Raw genomic sequence first — 18,054 nt, 5'->3', positions numbered from 1 at the left:
CCAAACTGAACCTTGGAGAATTTTTTTTTTCGCTTCTGAAACCTCTTTAATGGATATTTATATTAACCTTAGTTTTCTGTTTCCGAGTCCAACTGTTTTTCTTAGTAATTAGTCTAAGAATTAAGTATCTGGTACACAGATATACCGTCATATACTGCTTAACGGTGTTAAAAAAAGGTTGGTAGAATGTATTGTTATCAACATTATGAGATTGTACGAAAAATTCTGTCTGTGTTTACCTGTTTGCTTTAACGCAGGAAAAAAATCATAGAATAAATTGGCCGTATACTCTGTATCGATCACACATTTAGCGCGCCTCACTCGTTCGTCTAGACAATCTTTAAACAACTTTGTAAACAGATTCGCATAAGGTCGAATCAGTTTGAGCAAACGTACGTTTTTATTTCTTTTTTTTTGGGTATTTTGTCTAAAAATGTGTTCCTTGTTCTGCTATATAACAAGTGTCTCGTGCAGCGCAAGAAACAAACGTTTGCCGTACGTTTCCAGTGGAAGATAACTATTTCACCAAGTGTTACAAAATGAAGTTTATTGCAGCAGTGTGTGTTGTCCTCGCGAGCTTGTTGGCATTAGCCCAAGAAGGTGGTGCTCAATCAGGGCTTATAACTACCGGGTGTGGCGTATTGCGTAAGTGTCACTTTGGTCGGCGATAGCTCGGAGAAATGAGTTCTGCCAGTATTTAGCTGAAATTTCTATTTACAGCCACATGTGGCGCTAATCAGGTGGCCGCATGCTGTGAACCGTGCTACTCCGTGTACTGCTACTATATCAATCGGAATTGTGGTAAAAATTGCGTCAAGGGTTGCTACTGCCAGCTCGGATACGTTCAGATGAAGCCCAATGGTCCGTGCGTAAATAAATTGTTGTGCCGTTCGGGAAAATAGTGAGTCGTGTGAGAAAATTGTTTTACTGATCTATAGAAAATAAAAAAAAGTTGATGAGCTTTTTGTGTTCTTTGCGAATTCTGTGTTCTAATTAATTCCAGCGAATGTACGAAACCAATGAAATACGTAAAATATTTTCGCGAAACAATTGAACGCGTTTCCTCATATTTAACTAGTTGCGCAAACAAACGAATTTTAACGACACATCGTTGTGTGAGTTTTTTTTTTCACTGCTGAACCTCTTACCCTATGGAAAAAACAGGTTTTTCCAGGCTTGAAGTAATGTTTTAATTCGCACACAAATGCCGACGCCTGCCTGTATGACTGCTTGTTGAACCGTGCAAATATTAATCTAGCTTCCGTGTGCTAGTGGGTCGCGTTCGCGGGCACACATTCATTGTTCGTCAAACATTCCGCGTTAAGCTTAAACATCTTCATGCGTACGTACACAAATACGACCAAATACGATCATTGCGTTCGGTGCTGGCCTCAAAAGCTACACGTTCGATTGCTTTCAGCACGCACAGCAACCAAAAAAAAAAGCATGGAACCTAACTGAAGGGTAGTACGTTTTCCTGCCAGAGCACCTTGGACTAGCTGATCCGATGATTAGTTTGTTTTGGTTGATCGTGTTTATTTGCTTAACAATCCGCATAGAACAGCCCGGGATGGGCCACTCGGGTGCGTGCATGTATAAGTGCACGGTTCCGTCACTAGCCGTGGCTCGGCATAGTGAGTAGAGTTGCGTTTTTGTTTGTTTAACAATCCCGGTTCTAGCAGTACGGTTGCTCGATAGCAACGGTGGAAAAAGTTGTGGCAAGGGGTTGAAATATCGTTCAAGCACTAGTTTGTTCTCTAAACTGTACCGTGTTTCATTAAAAGTTTCACATTAGAGTGTTAGTACCTGTTTTGGGGTATGTTTTCCCTACCATGTATGAATGTTTAGTTTTTCCGAGTATTTTTGTAATTTATAAATAATTAATTAAACTTTGTAGCGATCAATTCCGCTGTTAAATCTTAATTGGAATCATTTGCTTATGGTGATATTTTTTAACCATTTTGAAGATTAGCTGAATTTGTGGTGAGTTCCATATTTTTTGCAGTGTCCCGTCACATGATAATACATGTGATCAATATAATTATTCTGCTAAATAGACAACATTGATTAGGTAGAGAAAGTAAAGTTGTTGATGTTTCTTGAGAGTTCTTGAGTTCCCAAATATGAACAAAACAATTCCAAAACCACATAGTTCAGATTGAAAACAGCTATGGTTAGGGAAGTTAAGAACTGTAAATAAATGATTAAACGTTTGCTAAATAAAACCAACTAATTTCTGGAATTGAAAATCATGCAATTCGTAAATCAGTATTGTAATAAAAATTGAAATTTTATCATATTCTTCCATACCATTTAATATAAATTCTAACAAAGCTTAGGAGAAGCATCTAAGAGAACTAAAGTTCTAATCTAGAGTTTAAGAAAGAAAGCCCTTCATGTTGAACAATAAAAATAATATTTTTTACTTATGCTTTTTTGTAGAAAGGTCGTATTATTTATTGATAGAAATGACTCTTGACAGACAGATCATAACTTCTAAGAAGGACAACCTTCCCATGTGGCTGATCTTCCCACGTGCATCATAGTCATGGAAAATAAGCATATTTGTAATGTGATCTGTTCACAAATGTTCTGACTTAGACGGCTTCATGGAATAATTGAACGCAATCAGGCAGAAGAATCGTTTTCGAAGAAGCTGTGAATATTATTATTATTTTATCCAATCATATTATATAAATTGGTTATTAAAGTGCTCATACTGTATCGGACACATGCTCGGTACGCGGTTACTTTAAGCAAATTTTAAACCTGTTTTATTATGGAAGTGACATTCGGTTCGCATGCCGGGTTCCAATGTCTCGGTTTGTAGAGCTGCAAGCATTTTCGAATGAATTATGCAAGCATACATTCTACCTGCAGCATAAAGCTTTCCATCCTCCACATTCACCCTCGAACCCTCTCCGCATACCTTTACCATCGGTTCGGCCATCCTTGCCACCGAAAAGGTTTTTGCATTAATTCATTCTATCAGTTCTCGTTTCCATGGAACGTACCACGCACACGGGGCACACTACTAGCGAAAATGCAGCAAGATGAGAAATAATTCAGGTATTTGCGTCGCCCCACGCGTTTGCCTGTTGGTGCTTACCTTTTTGCATTTAATTTTGTGCGCTTTACCCGCTTTGACGCTTGGAAAACCGAAGCAAGAAAAACAATGCACGTTTTGCGGATGTGCTGTTGGCGGAAAATTCTCAAACCAAAGTGACATGGGAATTTTCTTTTTGTGCCCTTTGTTTATTGTTAGCTTTCCTTTTGCTCGTTGCGCTTGCCTTTATTTATGTGTGTGTGTGTGTGTTCGGGAGGTAGGTTGTCCATCCCAATTCTTTGACCGTTGGTTTCTGTGCCTGTGTTTTGTGTGTGGTCTTTTTGGGGCAAGATGTGGAAAATAGTGTTGCCAGTTTTGCCGGTATTTCGAACCGTGACCACCACACCGTTACGGGCCTAGCAGCTTTTTGCTGCCTTTACTTGCAAAAACCGAACCGTTACGGACAGTTCAATGTAGATAAATACCTGCCAAACTGTACCATTCCACATTGGTATATGGTCTGGTGTACGAAAGAGCGGTTTTTTGTTGTTGTCCGGGGGAAAACAGAGTGATTCTGGGATGTTTTTGAAGTGGCACTTCATTGAAATTTGCTTCACGGGTTTGCGCTTTTGAAGTGTTCAAAAGACGTTCGCTTCATCCCCACAAAGCGTCCGAAAGCAGATTCCTTAAGGTGAAAGAATGTTAATTTCTCTCCCCTTGTTGTAGCAGCATGCCGGGATTGGAAAATGCTCCACAAGGGCCTTATAATGACTAAACGGCATAAAGCGATTTAGCAACTTGGGCGCCATTCGATTGGTAAATTTTAAATGGTTGCTTTACTTTGCTCAAGTGGTTCCACCGCCACGAATCGGTTGTGTTTGTGAATCGGGGCGTGCGATTCGGTGCGAAAAGAATTCTTTACCTTTAGGGGTAAACATTTTGCTGAAAAGGCAAGCTTTCGTTTGCTTGCACTTAAATTTTGTGTAAAGCAACTGTTTTCATTCATGCCAAAAGGTGCTTTACGTTTTTTGGACGAAATGATGCTTTGCCAAATCGTCTCAAAGTTTCAGTAATTTACTGGATCCTTTCGATTGAAACACAGCGCTGGAGTGACGGCTCAGCTTCTCGGAATAGATTTTTATTGAATGGGTTCCGAAGCAAACAATGGCTTTGATTTCCAGCCGTCACCGAGCTTTGTATAAGCAAGTAAATAAATGCTTAAGGTATATTACTCGCTCTCTCTTCTTAGCTTAACAGTCTCTATGGTCATGGCGATCATTTCTGACTCTAGGCTTATTTTTACCACGTAGTCGAATAGCCAGTCGTCGCTACGGGTGTACGGTCCGGATGGGATTTGATGCCCAGGTTTTTTTTAATATATTACTCGCTATTAAGTCCTGTGGTTTGTATTATTATGCAATTATTACAAACAAAAAAAAATCTATAAATCTGCCAATCTTCTAAAGCTATAGCCTTAGCGTTTTATTTTTTGGGAAATTTAGCAAAATTTTATAAATTGATTTATTTTAAAGCGAATTGGTTGAAATACGCTCAAATATAGCTTTAAATAAAAAAAGAATAAAAAATTTAAAAAAAATTAAGAAAGTTCAATAAATTTGAAAAATTCCTAAGGCTATAGCCTAAAGGTTTTTTTGGGGAAAATTTAGCAAAATTCTATAAATTGATTTATTTTAATGCGAATTGTTTGAAAAAAGATTCTTTTTACTCAGATAATGCTTTCAATAAAGAAAGAATAAAAAAATATGAAAAAATAAAAAATTCTAAAAATTTGAAAATTTCATAATGTTATACCTTTTTTTCAGTAATTTAGCAAAATTTTATGAATGGATTTATTTTAATGCGAGTTAGTTGAAATAAGTCTCTTTTCACTCAAATAATGCTCTAAATAAAAATCGAATAAAAAATAATGATTTTTTTTTTTTTTGAAAATCCGTTGAGCTTAACCGTCGCGTTGAGCTCGAGGCCTATCGTTATTCTGGCCGTGTTGCCATCTGCTTTGCTATAACGATTTATAGTACTCGTATAATATTACATAATACGTAATTATATATTTAATTATGTTAAAAATAAATGGTAGATAATAAATATAATATAAATTCTCCAAATCAAATTAATTTGTATAACAGCATTCGATTATGAAATAATTAAAGTTCATCACACCATATAAAGCTTCAAACATTAATAAAGCAAAGACACGGCTGACTCAATCGTGGCCTTAATTAAACATATCTATTATTGAAATCTTTCTCATGCTGTACAACTAATCCAAAACCGTATCACTGCTTTATCTTGCAACCGACTCAACACCCGAGTAGCTCTCTTTAATTCAATCTGTCCAGCAAATTAACTGTATAATCACGAACTTATCTCCTTTACCGTTCGGCTGCGAACAAGCATATCAGCCCCTTCATAGCGACTTCAACTCTTTGCATCCCGGATGTCGGTTTCGAAGCTAGAAGAATATTGGCCACATATGCGCATCGGTAATCCAGCTAGAGACTCACATCCTACAACCGGCTTAGTGCAGCAGTTTTCAAGTGGCAGTATGAAAATACATCGTTTCTCAATCTTGTCCTGTCAAGATATGCCTACCCACCCGAGACAACGTTCCCCTGTGCATTTAACCACAGCCAGTTTATTGCCCATTTTCCCATCGAACCATCGATCAAAAGTCTTCTACGTAAGGTTCTACGGCGGGTGTATGGGATGGTTTCCAGTTTCCGGAGTTAATCTGCCCATCCCCTGTCTCTCTCTCTCACTCTCTCTCCTTTTGGTACGTGGCCGATCAACGTGGGTTGAGTGTTAGCACGGGTTGCACACCAAATGCACCAATACGCCGGTGGGGAAATCGCTTTTACGAGCAATTTTCTCAACAGTCGATCAGATGCCGCGTTGTTGACCTCATTCGTTCACCTTTAGCATCCGGAATCCGGATTTTCCACATTCTGCTCGTAGCCGTTGAAACCGGAACCTCGATGGAAGTGTTTTTGCAAGAAGCTCTCACGCACAGGCAATAGTTCTGCTGAAACGGTGACGACAAACGTTGGACAAGCGTAATCGTTCGGATCTGGGCATCGGTAAAACATACGCCCGGGGACTGTTAATCCTGGACCGGTTCGAAAACAAACCACACTCGTCCATGGTACCACTTCTGGTGATTGGACCTCTTCACACATACAGACACACACAAACACGCAGTTTGAAAGGAAATTGTGCACGAATAATTGGCGTCGTACGTACGGTATTGGTCATCTTTGCAATGGCCAGTCGTATAGAGTGAACATATTTTGGTTCGAAAAATCTCTCCCCGATCTTGCAAACGGATGCGAATCGTTTTGGGACTCGAGTGTCATTCGACAAGCTCAATTATATGACAAATTTCAATAATTGATAAATTGAACATCGTCCCGGGTGAGGCATGTTGGGACAGATCGACTTTTGCTACAAACTGCACCTGTGGATAAAATTGAAGTTGTCAATGTACTAGTTACTTTGGGAATTTTAATAGGAGTTTTGGTTGGAAATGCTATTAAATAGATAAACTAAAACAAAAAAAATCAGATTAACTTTATTTTTGCATTAGTCATCTTAAGAGAAATTCATACGGAATATGTTGAAGATGCATTTTATAAACTTAAAATCTGCCTTAGCGTTTTAAACCATATGTATACCAGCATATGAGAAAAGCTTTCACTGACATGGATATAATGGCTCAAATACTTTCCTGAATCCATTCCACGTTATTGGTGTTTGTAATCGTAATGCTGACACGTTGGGAACGAATGGGAATAATTCCCGTCGGAACGCATCCTTACATCGGCACCAGCACAACGCCATGTTGGGCCATGAGCCATTCAACTAGATCACACATGTATGGGACGATGGCTTCGATTTGAATATGCATATCGCTTGCCTAGGTGCTGGGATTAGTTTGGAAGCAAAAGTTATCTTGGTATTGATGGCAGTACCAATATCCTAATGATGGTTGGCTATGGGGGCTTCCTGTGCACCTTCGACCGTTTCAGATTGTGGCAAACTATAAATAATGAACTTTGATAGTAACTTAATTTGCTAGCAACCTGCATGTCCTCTCTGGTAAGGTGCCATTTTCCATGGACAGCTCAACTGCTCGTTCAGTGTGCAAAGTTTTGTTGAACAGGAAATGGAAAATGGGTTAGTACGAAACGGTGCAAATAGGGGAAACAAATCACTTCCAAGCAAGGGTTGATAAGTATAAAACCCTTTAAAATGAATTTGTAACCTCAAAGTTGAGCTTTTTAAATGAATCAAATAATTCATCGAACAGAGTGCACAAAGAGAGAGAAAAAAAGGAACGATCGTCTAGCTCAAAACTATAAATGCTTCACGATTGAAACAATCGAAACGCTCGGGAACGGGAGCAATGGTGGTAACCCAATAAATCATTCATATGAGTAGGAAAAAAAAACTTTTTCCCATTGGTATGGAAACTCCAACGACATCGGGGAGAATGAAACACACGGATAAATGTGGTGGAGAAAAAGGAAAGCTATAAAAACATGCTTTAAAAAATACGCCTGAAGGTGGTAAGGCATGCAGTGCAACCAGGCCTTTAGATGGTAAGACGCATTTCTGAGTCCGGCTGGTGTGCAAGGAACACAGCTGCAACCGGTTAGTGGTTGAGTTTAATTGCATTCGACCGAATGAAAGTCTAAAACCGGAAGCCGGAAAATAGACCTTTTGTCAATTGTCTTCCATGCGGCTATTGTTCGGCCGGAATGATGAGATACGGACCTGGGGCAACAACAAAAAAAAATTGTTCCAACGACAAAGCACAGTGTGGGAAAAACTTTTCCTACAAGCCGAGCGACAATTGTTATGAAGCTATTCTTCCTTGCAATATTCTATGACACTTAAAAGAATTTTTTTTGTATGTGATAATTGAAATAGATGATTTTTTGTTTAACATACAAATCCTGCAATGTTAGTAAATCTTTAATTGATTTTTGTTAGAAACCAAGTAACATTATAAAAATAGGAAAAAGGCCTAAATCGGTTGAACATTTTCCAATCAACAAAAAAGCATTAGCTACAATACACTTTAAGTGCGTTTGTTTCAAAAGCACCGAATGGGGTGAATTTTTATTTTCCCTTTTTTTGTTGCTTTTGTTGAAACGAAAATAGGATTTAAAAAAAAACGGACAGGATTTTCGGATGTGACAACGTTTCCGGCATAGCAAAATAAAAAAAAAAACAAACATACAAACAAAAAAACAAAATGGTCGCAAACGTAACAGACGCAACGCAACGAAGAGAATGCGACAAAACTTCGCATATAAAGAGCTTCATGCTGGCATACTTTAGCCTCGTATCGGTTGAATGGCATTTTTCAATAAGTGCTTGATGAAAAATCGCTCAGTTAACTCAGGAAGGGCGAGTGTTGAAGCGATGACGACGGAGAACAAGCGGAGTCCGGTCCGGACTCGACCGGAAGCTCAATAACGTAAGGATGGAAAGGGAAATGGTGAAATGCACGAATGTTTTCGAATGGAATGTTTTGTTATTTCTGTGGCTTTGGGCAACACAGATCGGACGGGTTGAAGTGAGCGAAACCTTGTTCGTTAGTCCGTTCGAATGTGAACCTTTTTTTTAAGGGCCAACGAACGGATGAAATGTTCGTCAGAGAGGATGAGTATGTAGTAAGCTTAGGGTCCCAGCATGCGGTGGGACACTTTTTCCCCCCAAAGTATGCCACTTATTGGGGTTGGACCACTGCAGTTGAAGTAATGGAACTTACGCTCATCAATTGGCTATTAGTGTCGTTACGGATGAGCTGAGCTGTTGCTTAGAAATGTTCCAGATAGATTTGCATTTTCCGAAAATCGGTAGCATGAAGAATTATAAAAAAAAAACGTAAAAAGATGGCCACGTTTTAGGCGAAAGCAGATCAAACGGTTGATCATGTTTGTAGCCTCAGTTCATTTCGCACCTTATTGAACAGTTCCTTCCTGGAGCTGGTACGGCCAAGTGGAAACATCAAGCACCAGGCGAACAGTTTGATGGTTATCAATTTATCATCTTCACGCTCGCACGTCGAACTTTGACTTTGACTTTGTGCAAACCAAGCCTAACCCCAATTTCGCTTACAAAGCTCCCGGCAACGATGGTGGGCGTAAAGTTTTCCTCACTCCATGGAAAGGAATTCGCGTTCTTTAGCGTTTGAGTGATTGAGTTGAAGCAAACTATGCCAACGACGATGTGGTTGTGTCGCAAAAGAAACTTGAAACGTAGTCCCTTCGAGACACGGTAGGCTTCGGAGTTCGTCCTACATATTTTGGGAGCTTGTGAATGGTACCGTTGAGTGACTGGAGGAATTTTAGCGATACTTTTGTTAGTTTTATTTTGTTGATTTTCTTACCCTGTGTTGTGGCTGAAGGCGTAAGAAGTCAAACGGTTGGTTTTTGGAATAAAAGTTTTTTTTTCTCTCATAACAAAGAGTGTAAGCGCACAGTTGCGTTTGTTGTGCTGGATTTCATTCATTCATTTGAAGACACCAAAATAGGTTTGAAGGGACTTTTCCAACTAAAGAAATAAGAAAAAAAACACACTCTTTGATTGTATTCGTTTTGAATGCTTCTTCCGAGATTGCAAAATATGATAAGCCAATTCGGCAAAGATATCTGCTGCAAACATCCGTCGGAATGCGTCAGATTCAGACCCGGCTACACAACGAACCTTCACAATGGCACCATTGTTAATGAATGGACCGATGTGGCAAAAAAAAAGAATAAAATGAAACAAGCAATTCAAGAAGCTAACAACAATAACAAAAAAAAAATGCTTGTCCAATCAACAGAATGTGACGAAGCAACAAAAAACAAAAAAAAAACAAAACAAAAATATCAAAAACGGACCAAAAACAACAGACGGAAACGGACCAAAAAAAACCCACTGCCAATGTCACTCACGGAAAACTTCTAAATGAGTAATTGTCCACCAACAAGGCAGCACAGCATACTCACACATACAGTTTAAGGGCTGTTTATGAAGCGCAAAAACTAAAGCTCCAATCCACCAAAGCCATTGGCGGTCTGTTGCAAGGAAGCGAAACCGGACACTGATATACCGCCTGTGCCTTCTAAGGCAGGCTCTAATGGAAAAAAATGCTTCAGGCAGTGCAAAAAGAAAACGGCGGTTGAATGAGCAACCGACGAATACGCTTGAAAAATGGCGCACTTCACCCGTTGATGGTTGAATTTCAACAAACAGCAACAACAAAACGCATAGAAACCGCTGCCACTCAGGATGGCAGGATCGTGGCCGTTTGCATCCTCCCTTAAGGCATGGACACAGTTCGTGGATGGTTTTTTCGTTTTTGTTGCTGTTTTCCTGCTCGCAGCTTTAAGAGACTCCAAGACCGTGTTTTTTTGCTTGCTTTCTTTCACCAAACTGCACCCAATGTATGGCGCTGTATTCGCGCGAATAGCTTTTACTATTTTCCGTAGCACAGCGGCTAAATAAAGGGTGTATAGAATAAAGAAAGACCAAAAAAGCCGGGTTTTCTAGCCACGCGATGGCTTCTCGCCATAACAAAAAGAGAAACCGAAATAAAGCATCCAGAAAGGCTGTGACATATCAAGCAGTTTTAGGTCTTGAGATTCGTACAACTCGGTCGGAGTGGCATTTGAAGACCGGTAGCCTTCAGCCAAGCTGTCGCACAATGCGAACCACGCGCGTTTAAAGGATGGATTTATAAGAAAAAGTACATACCAGTCGACCAGCCACCAACAAACCGGGAAACACGAACGTACTGCTTTTGCAACAAAAAGGACGAAAAAGGACTGGTCGTTGGTTTTCGGCCGTTGGAAGGCGTTGTGGAGCGTTTATGCTGATTGTAGCATCGAGTGTAGCGGTATGCTTTTGTTCGTTGCCATCGTTGGTGACAGCTTTTTTGTCTTTATTGTGGGTGTTATTTTTTTTTTGCTGGAACATTCCCATCCGATCTCGTTGCATGCAACTGCTTTTTTTTTGTTGTTTCCTGTTTTCATATTGCTTTTGTCTTATGAAACAGAACACTCTGCGTTGACACGGGCAGCTGACACGTTATCCTGATGGCCGCCGTTGGTTGGGTGAAGACAGCGAATATGTGTAGGCTTTCAACGGAATGAACATCGGACAGTTTTGCGTCAAAGGCATCGCTGGTAGAATGATATATTCTGGGAATATACATATGAGGGATGTTGATTTTCTTCAACAAATGTGTTTTGCAAGTAGTAGTAAATGTTTAATTACAAGTATATGAAAGAATTACATAAATGTTTGTTAAAATAAGTAATAAACAATAACTTTCCGAGCTTTATCTTATGATGCTGCATGGTTTTATAGCAAAGGGCATCAACATTACTTGACAATTACTTAGTCAACTTACTCGTGAATTATCTTCTACTGCGTTTACTATTTTAGAGTAAAAATATTTTTTTGAAAAATTTATGTGGTATGATGGTGCTTTTACTGTTAAATGTCTTTTTTCTATAACAGTCAAGAAGCAATGAACGCCAATGTGGTTTATTGTAGCTATTTTATTACCAATACACATTAATCTACAATAGAGAAATTAAAATGTAAAGTAAGGGTAAAGCTATTAACAAATATAATATATAAATAAAAGAAACTAGACAAGAATATCCGCAGATTAGCATTAGCAGATTAGCATGAACAATGAAAGAAGACAGAAGATGAAAGAAGATACCTATTAAACTTGATTTCGGACTCGCGTACAGAAGGAAGCTAAGGAATTACTGCATTCGAAATGATCGGAAGATTGATTGAACCATCTGATACAAGAGAGGAGAGATTCGTTGAAGCAATATAAACTGTGAGGTTCACAAGAACTAATGAAACGGGAAGTACCATACAAAAGTACTGAAGAAAGCCTCAGGCTAGTGCTGAAGATCAGAAGCTTCAGGTTAGTACTAAATGACGTCGTTGACTCAAGGTTGCTAAGCCTAAGAGCTGCCAACGTGTTCGAAAGGTCTTGGTTGGAAGCGATAAAATCGTTGAACTTTGTTTTCGACCCGAGTACGTCCTTCAATGCCTGATAAACACCCTGAATAACACTGGCATACTACAGAATTGAGAGCACTAAACTACAGAAAAAAGTCTGCAAGCAGATCAGGCAGACGGTGGTAGCGCTCAGGACAAATCCTAAAGTCCTGTTAACTCTGACTTAATCTTCAACAAGCTGCTATTTTAAATTCAACCTATCATCAAGAGTAAAATATTGAATTCCCCATGAGTCCTCTACTTACTAAAAATATTAATTTTCAAACTTAATATTATCATATCCTTTTGTGATTTTACAATTATTCGTGCACATATAATACACCATTTGGAAAAGGGTGACACAATACACTAGATCACTAACGCTAGAGAATTCATTTCACTCGTAACGAAACTTAGCCATGGTCAGCTCACCTGGGGGTGTTTATTGTTTAGCTGTCATCACCAAGCTCAAACGATCGGTCGAAAAGCAAACGCTTATACTGCCGTTGAAGCGCACGGTAACGTAAAAAAAACTAGCTTCCTGACACGTGTTCGGGAACATCCTGCAAAACGCCTCAAGGGTCTGCCTTTTCTTGCCGAACGCAAACAAACCTCTGGAACGTTTCGTCGGATTTCCCGGATCTCTTCCCACCTTCCCCCAAATACAGTGACGTCGAGGGTTTAGGAAGTTTTCACGTTTACCTTCCGGCATACAGGGTCGTGTGGTTCTGCGTTTGGTCCTCTGATGAAGGTGACAGTGCAGAAGCATCTTCGTATCGTCTGCCAGACCAACGTCAACGCCTACTGTCTAAACACTAAACGGTGGCGTCGGTGCGTAAAATGCAACCGTTCTCGGTACCGGTTGCCGGTGTTTTAGGGCGACAGCGTGACGGTCTCACCCCGGAAGGCGTGAAGAATCAGGATGTTATCAGTGACGAACAACAACGAACATTCCTGAAAAGATTTGCACACACTGCGCACCGCGATGCGAAAGTTTGTCCGTAGGCTTTTGTTGGGGCGGTGAATGTTTCACCCCAGCTCGTTTGAAGCGCAAACACATAACTTTTCCTTACGCAAACATGCTTTCGGTATGAGGTATTCAAGCGTGTATGCGTGTATGTGTTTTTATTGGGTGAATGAATCACAGCTCGTGTACATAGATTAGTGACGGATAACTTCAAACTTCAAGATTACAGCAAATCGTCAGAGCAAGTTCAATTGGAGGAAGGAAACTATAAAAAATAACATTGAAGAGATAGGGAAAAGTTAATCATTTCGTAGTATGAGTTATGTTTCGAACGATGAAATGTTAAATAAAGAAGAAAAAAATACTGCAGTCAAATATTTTCCTATGTTCATTCCTTCAACCGTGTGATGATAGAGGTAGACGATGATCCATGCTCTAGACCTTAGAACTGCGTTATCAAACTCAACACATTTCTAGAGCACGGAACATCCGTTTCCATCAATAATACATATCTCATGCATTGGAAATATGGTCACGATCGATACGAGATGATGTGCGCCATGTTTGATTCGGGAGAAGCGGTTGTGAAGAAGAAGCGCACGAAAAATACACAAACTCCAATCGAAAGCTGCGGTACAAGACTTCGTTTTGGGGTGATCGTTTCGTGCTAGGGTGCACTAGCTATGTTATTAATACTATACCGGTTCTCGGATGCAGTACTATTAATGAAAAATGTGTGTCACGTGGGATATTTGACTATTGATGATTTTTTGCAAAAATAATACACAACAGGTACATCACAAATACCTGGGAGTTTGATGAAAATTCAACGAACACGATGTGACTCAATCATAAAAATCAAATGTAAATTTGACGGTGCGCTGCAGGATATACATTAGACGTTTTAATTAAATGTTTAATGTTTTACATTAAGCAAATCTAACTATTATTTTAAAAAAACCATTTTTAAGTTGGTTTAACCTATTTTCCTGTAAATAAATTTGTCTAACAAAACTTGTTTATTTTAATTTTGAAGTGCAAAATAAGCTTAAAAAGTTTAATGTAATTTAAAAAGTTTAAGTAATTTATTTTAAAAAAAACATCTCTGCTTATTCCAAAAATTCTGATTGTTTTCATAAATGTAAAACAAAAATATGAAACTACCATTAGAATGGATACTATTCCACTGAAACAATCGTCATTAGAAGCACCAAAAGAGATTACTGTAGAAACAAACCATTTTAAAAAAAAAAGGTAAAATACGAATGAATCATTCCCAATCAAACACGCTCGGAAAACATTCAAACCAAGTATACAATGCGGATCTACTCACCAAAGCCACAGGTAACCGGATGGCGTTTCTATTGTAGTTTTTTTTTTTGGTCCAATATCTACGATAGCAAACCATTCATTCACAGGATGCTGTGAATGTGTGTAAGAGGCTTTTTTATCATTGAGGTTAAAAACCGAGGACAACACTCTTTTCCATTGTGAGCACGGACAGTGCATTGAGGGGTTTTTTGTTGCCCCCTCTTTTCGCCAGTACCATGCTCTTTAATTTGTGCAATCAGAACCAGTCAATGGTAAATGGATGCCAATCTCGGTCACCATTTCGGTTGTTCACTTTTTGAGAAGGATGCCTTTTTTTTGCAAGCACATGTGACATGATGTGTTAGTCCAATGGCCGTACCGATTGAACGAATGGAAGCTTTTATCTTGCAAAGATTGCACTTAGTTTTATGGATAGCTAACGTTTCCGCGTTTTTGACTTGCTCTTTTTTGGTGGTCAGTCAAAAAGTGGTATAACTAAAGCAAGCTTTTGGAGAGCATTGGCAAAGCGGAAAGTGTAGTCAAACAGTGTTAAATGGAAATTGTATCAATTATTCACCATAGTTGGGTGAGCGATATGCTAACTTTAATTAGTACGCTTGGTAGAGAAATTGTGAATTTTATTGCATAAATTCTGAACAGTTTAGATTAAACGAGTGAGACATATGGCTATTGCAATTTATGCATTTGAAATAAATTTTCCCACACACTTGAAATGAAAATTATAAAATTGAATCCAACTTCCTTTAAAATATAACTTATAGTGTGTGCTTATTTATCTAGCAATAATTTATAGGTTATAAGATGTTAGAAAAAACTCGTGAAAATAACTAACAAATATATTAATAAAGCTTTGAAGTTTTTAAATTTCCTCTTTTTCACCCAACAGCTTATTTTACTCTGGTAAAAAAAATTACAAATTAGTTCAAAATTAGATTATCTGAGGTGTAAAAGCCTTTCAAAGTCAGAAAGCTTTCGAGTAAACAGTCAGCTTGATATGCAATAGCTTATTAGACAAAAAAAATCGACCCAACAACTCTACTAAAACCTAAAACCCTTTTCCAAAACCAATCCATGCATAAGAAATCCCATTAGCTTCAAATGGTCAAAGGTCGGTGAAGTTTTCGCGTATTTGGTCGATGACTGTTACATTTAGAAGATTATTTCCATTTCCGTTCCATTCTGTTCGCATCGCTGAACCGTTGGGGCTTCCCCCGGTACTTGCTCGGCTTTTCTCGTTTAAGAGCATTACGAACACATGGGTGCAAGGGATGCCGTTACTATAAATCCCAACTACCCACAACAGCCGAACAACACTCAGGCATGGAAATCCGGAACCGATCCGAAGGCGGGAACGGGTGACTAAAGGGACAAAATATGTTCTAGTAGGGCTTATACCGAGAGAAAAAAAGAGGGAGAGAGCGGAAAAACAAGACAGGGGAACAAGTAGAAGAAAGTGATAGAGAGAAAAAGACCTTTGACCGCCAATGTCGGATCGAAGCTGTTGAAAGTCGTACCTTTCGGCTTTGTTGTTGATGTGTTTTTTTGTGTGTGTGTGCCTTTGGGCAGAACGTAAAGTGTCTGACCAAGGAACATACGCTTCAAACGAAACCTCTTTGGTCTTGTGCCCGTATGCCACTTTCTCTTTTATGGGTGTCAAATTGAATTTTATTGCTTTACATGACATTTAACATTTTCTACCACTTAGTTGCCTCACCGAACCATACGACAATCGGTGCTGAGCGGCTTAGGCAAGCCTCAAGCACCGATCGGGCAAGACGGTATAGACGGTGTCAGTACTGTGACAGTAAACAAACGGCATCTGAAGAAGCTGGAAAAAAGACCCCGGTAGGAAGAAACAGCCGCAAGGGTTTTTCGGTTTCATTACGAAGGTTAAGTCGACGAGGAAAACATTTGTATGGCATGGTAATAATGTAGGCTTTTTTCCATTTCTTCATGGTTAGATTACAATGGAGGAAAAAAAGGGAACGATGCCTGTTCAGGCAAAATCGAACAATGATATAATCCAATTTCTGTGCACATGCGAGCTATAACAAGGGGATTTCGGTTCGTTTGACATTTTGTTTCACTGCGCTTTTGGGAGGAAAAAGCTAAAGTGTGCTTAACAGTTGTTTGGATAGTTATGTTTTTTTTTTGGTTAAGATTAGCTTTATCGATCGAGCAAGGAAAATGCTTTGTTTGAAATGTATTTCCACCTGGAATAGAATGTAATGTCATGATTTTAGTTTTGCTATAATTTTCCCACGATGATCGAAAAAATAAACCAAAACGAAAAAAAAAATCTATTTAAAAATTTGATGATTTAATAAACAAATAAACAACGCGAAATAATAAATAAATATTTGAGTAAACTTGAGCTAAATAAATAGAAATAGATTTGTACTCCATCACTCCTTTAGCTTGGTTACTACACAAGCAAAGTGGCAACACTGGTAATGACGTCATGCGACCCATACAGCTCTCAAACATTATACGTTTAGGGAGAGAAATTGATCCTCAACCACAACCTTGTTTGACCTTGTCGTTGTGAAACCATTTGAGTGGATGGATGGATAACCCGGTTCAACATGAAATCTGTTTGACACCGTTATTGATATGAAACGAGGGATCAAAAGCGGCATGGATCGGCAAAAACGTCTCCAGCTATTCACTATTTACCTGAATAGCCTGAATGCCAAGAATAGACCGGTATAGCAAAGAGGATGTAATTGTATCACCGAGCAGGAACAAACGAATTTTGCGCTGATCATCCATTCCGGTCCTTTCGCAAACTACCAAGGCACAATTGCTTGCTTGTTGCCGTAAAGCACCGGGCTAACGGATAACAGCAGAATCAGGTATCAACCCACCGACAGCATTAAGGAGGATACAAAGCGGTCAGGTCGATTGTTTGCCCACTACTTAGACGACAGTGATATTTACCCGTACATGGGAGCGGCCCCAGTGCAAGTAGCTTCCGTGCGCGAAGCTCCATACTGTCGCGTGTGTGAAGATGCACCTGTGCATCCTCCCCGAACAGACATGCGGAAAGAAAGTTCGGTCGCTGCCACTGCTGCTCACTACACAGCATGACAATGTTTCCCACGAAAACACGCTTTCTCTTATCGGGCCAAGCAACGAAAGCTTTGTCTGGGGCCGCCTTCGTGTACGTGTTCGGAACGTTCGCTTGTCCCGTAACACCGGCAAGCGTTGCATAATGTGGGATGCAACCGAGCAAAATTTGATCATCGTAGATGCGATTACGATGCTGCTTCCCAAAAACCGCACGGCATAGCGGTCGTACTACCGGGTTGAACGATGTGAAGCATTGCTCCCTTTGCAATCAGCCAGTGTGTGGCGTGTGGCATTTTCTGTGGTGCTTTGTATGCCCATGTAGCATGTTTTCCCTCGAGGTCAATCTCTTCGAAGCTGCCCCTACCCCTTTCCGCAAGAGAATGTTTTAGATCGTACTAAAGAAGAGATTAAGCCATGCATCGGATGCCACACATGCGGTAATGTGATCCACAGTGTGATCGTGTGCTGTGGGCTAGGATGTAAACCATTATAACGTCGATAGCAATTCGACAGGCCATTGAATTACTTACGTGTTTCGGTGTGCTGTAAGGGTTCGTTGTGGAAATGATAATGTCAATCGCGAGTATGCAACGCT

The 18,054-nt window shown here is 39.5% G+C and overlaps 1 protein-coding gene across 6 annotated transcripts in view; it reads left to right on the top strand.

Moving 5' to 3' along the window:
* Positions 1-18,054, top strand: part of LOC125761332 (nephrin) — a 152,946-nt gene that overhangs the window by 73,715 nt on the left and 61,177 nt on the right. The gene's annotated exons all lie outside the window — the stretch shown is intronic.

Source organism: Anopheles funestus, chromosome 2RL (genome assembly GCF_943734845.2).
Source record: "Anopheles funestus chromosome 2RL, idAnoFuneDA-416_04, whole genome shotgun sequence".
NCBI classification, from domain to species: Eukaryota; Metazoa; Arthropoda; class Insecta; order Diptera; family Culicidae; genus Anopheles; species Anopheles funestus.
This window is presented reverse-complemented; position numbering and strand designations above follow the sequence as displayed.